Source organism: Micropterus dolomieu, linkage group LG08, assembly GCF_021292245.1.
Source record: "Micropterus dolomieu isolate WLL.071019.BEF.003 ecotype Adirondacks linkage group LG08, ASM2129224v1, whole genome shotgun sequence".
Classification (NCBI taxonomy): domain Eukaryota; kingdom Metazoa; phylum Chordata; class Actinopteri; order Centrarchiformes; family Centrarchidae; genus Micropterus; species Micropterus dolomieu.
In genome coordinates, this window is record NC_060157.1 from 845,125 (window position 1) to 848,995 (window position 3,871).

Sequence of the window (3,871 nt, forward strand, 5' to 3'; positions counted from 1 at the left end):
TCCCCAACTACCAGCATGACCCCAGAGTCCAATGGAGCTACTCCCATTGTCTTACAACCTTCCTATATGGAGTCAATGGAAAAAAACAACTTCACTTTTGAACCCCAACAACAGCATATAAGATGGATTGGCTCTCCTGATTCCAATGGTTCAACTACTATTGTTCTATGACCTTCCTATCAAAAATTTACATTGTCAGTACCTCTACCGATGGTTATTTATCCCTTAAACCCTAACCCCATCAAACTATAATGAATGTATTATAATCTATTGTGTGTGTATGAAGGGTGTGTGTCAATGGGAATCCCAACATTTCCTTTGAAAATGGCAATTTAAGCTAGCTTCACTCTAATATTGTGACACAGTATTGGATGTAGTCAGAGTCAAACATTAGGAGCAAAGTCAAGGGCAACTGGACTTGGTTGAAGATACTGGAAGACGTTTCGTCCCTCATCCAAAGGACTACAAGCGCCCAAGCCAGAGAGAAGGAACAGAACCACCTGAAGGGGGCACTTACAGCCTGTGGATACCCTAAATGGACCTTTGTGAAAACAGCCACAAGATCCAAGAAGAACAAAACTACAGGGGAGGAGGAAAAGAAGGTCAAACGCAACAACATTGTGATTCCATACGTGTCTGGAGTATCAGAGAAACTCAGGAGGATTTTCAACAAACATAACATCCCTGTGTTTTTTAAACCCAAGAACACACGAAGACAGATGCTGGTCCACCCCAAAGACCGCACACCCAAACACAAGAAAAGCAATCATCGTCATTGAACAGGGGAGGGGGTCTACGCCACCACTTATCCCCCACTTACAATGCTGTCCTTTCATCACTTCCCAGGAAACTCAACAAACGTAACCTATTGGCCTCAGGTGAAGATACCAACGATGGTCCTTCAGTCTTGGCCACAGGTAGTCTTAACGACTGTAACGACTGTCGTCACAGCAACAAGGAACACTAACGAACCAGCGGTATCGATGACCCGGCCAACGACCCCACTGAGGTTAAATAGCTGAGTTTCCCTGCAGGTCAGTCAGAACTGAAGAAGTCCTTTGGATGAGGGACGAAACGTCTTCCAGTATCTTCAACCAAGTCCAGTTGCCCTTGACTTTAACCTTCGTTGGATAACTATGACCTGGATGACTGAGAACCTTCGTAGACATTAGGAGCAAAGGTGTGATCAACTTCTACAGCTTTGAAGAGGATCCCTCGCCTCATCATGACAAAGATCCTTTTTTATTATGGATTATGGTCTGATGTCGGTCCTGAGACAAAAATAATTTCATAACAGTTGTTTACTGCTGTGAAATTTGATTAACCAGACTAAACTGTAAAAACTACTTCATGTGATCCGTCTGAGATAAACACAAACAACCAACGCAGACAATAAATAAAGAATTTTAATGTATATTTATATACTGTAAATATATCCAGAATACTTATTAATCACATTTGTACACAATAACATGATATACTTTATTTTCCATACTCTGACTGGTATTTCAAGTATGCAGATCAGTTATAGCATCGGATACGTCGCAGTACTTTCTTGGCAGATGGAAGAATATTCAAAGAATAAACAGCATAGAAGTTATCTGGAAGAATCCCATCATGCAGTGCAGTATATTGCAGATAACTTTGGTATGGTGTCGACCAAAACAAAGCGTGTTAATTCATTTATAAAAGCAGAGAAAACAGCATTTAAATCCACGTGGACCAAAAGCTCGTTCCCCCGCAGCTCATTAAAGTTTGACAGAGAGAACGAAGAAGAGATTAATAAACTCCTAAATAATTACTGCTTCTTTTTCACATCTACACGTTGTCATGATTCAGTCTGGGAGATTTTGTTTCTAACTTCAGTCACTGTGGAGGTTCGCTCCTTTATCTCTGATCAGATATTGAATGATTTTTAGATTAAATCTTTCCTTTTAGGATAATAATATTATTAACGATAGGTAGATCTCTACATTATGTCTTTCTAATTTCGTTTGTTTTACATTTTTGAACTCATTGCATTTTTGTCTATGGAAATATCTTGTAAACTTTGTGTAAATTTGTATCTTTGCCTGTTTAAATAAAGGTTTATATATAGATATAGATATAGTCTGATAATTTGATTCTGTGATGCACTTTGACTTTAAACTTTCTTTTCATGGACAATAAAGTCAATATAACAAATGAAAAAGTTATTTCTGTCGCAGCTGCCTGAACTCATTTGTTTTCATCACATTATCTGCTGGTTTGAACTATTTAGTGTTTCTGTACAGTTTAACTGTTGATCTGAAACCAGGTGTCACACCTGTTGATCTGTGAGGCGTTTACATGTTTAGAATCCTTCAGATCTCAGCGACCTGCTCCTGAACCAGGTTTACTGAGTGATCTGGATCACTGGAGTAAAACTATTTTACATCGGTTCACGTTCTTGAAAACAATAAATCCAGGTGAATCAGTGACCTCTGAAAAGACGACCGAGCTTCAGTTTCAGATCTAAATGCTGTTTTCGGTGCAGTTGAACAGCAGCGGAGGAACAACACGACACTGCAGGTTAAAAATGATCCGTAATATTCAATAACTCTGTACATATTGTTACTGTAAACTACCGACTACATCAACAGTTTGTAGTTACATTCAACAGTCATTCATCATCTCAGCATTAACTTGGCTAACTCACGTTTCCCATTACATCACTTCCCTTCAACACATTTCATTCACAGAAACACAGAAAGACACTGTGCAGCCAGAAACTCCTGTTCATCTATGACCTGCTGCCTTTAAAGAGAATTCACCTCCTCGCTCTTTACCGTTTTATCACTTTTATCTCAGTGGATGAAATTATGTTTTCACGCTGAGCAACAGAAAAAAAACCTTCTACACATCAACCCAAATCATTCAAAAACTGACATTTTCTTGTTTCTGCACTCTGATATTTAACACTGAAAATGTTCCTGTATTGTCTCTCTGACAATCTAAACTTGTCTGAACGCTGGAATAATTTATTTTGTATTTTAGATTTGTAGAGATTAGTTTTTTTCACTTTGATGTTAAATAGTTCTGCTGATCAGCAAAATATTTATCAGTAAAACAGGAAGGAGGGGCATTCTTTTTATGCGCGCTGTATATGTCTAACCTTTCTCATGCAAACATGTACTTGTGACATTTTTACAGCAGATTAAAGACTCAGATTCCTCCGAGTCAAACACATCGTTATTAACACTGATCAATCATTTATGTCTTATGATCAATATTTCTCTATTGCTAATATTTCTTCACAGCGAAAAAATTAAAATTCACAACAACAACAAGATCAATTTGTTTAAAAAATATTAAAACGAAGGTGAAGCTGCGCCCCCGACAAGCCCGCTTTCTGACCCAATCACAAGACGTGACGTCTGACAGTCGTCTGACAGTCGGCAGAGTGACGGCTGACAGTCGGCAGAGTGACGGCTGACAGTCGTCTGACAGTCGGCAGAGTGACGGCTGACAGTCGTCTGACAGTCGGCAGAGTGACGGCTGACAGTCGTCTGACAGTCGGCAGAGTGACGGCTGACAGTCGGCAGAGTGACGGTGACGACTGGCAGCCGTCACTCTGACAGTCGTCTGACTGTCGTCAGCTTACTTAGAGTGCAGCTTACACGCCATGTGGTTCAGGGAGGATGGGGCGTTAATGTCAGATCGTCTTGGTTCCCAAAACAACTTATTGACCTCCAAAGAAAATTAAAAGAAAAATAAATCGATTGATAAGTTAAAAAACAGCTCCTATACAGTATTACTGTATATAAATATATTAACAGTATTACTGTTTATAAATATATTAACAGTATTACTGTGTACAATCTGAGTGTACAACACACACACACACACACAC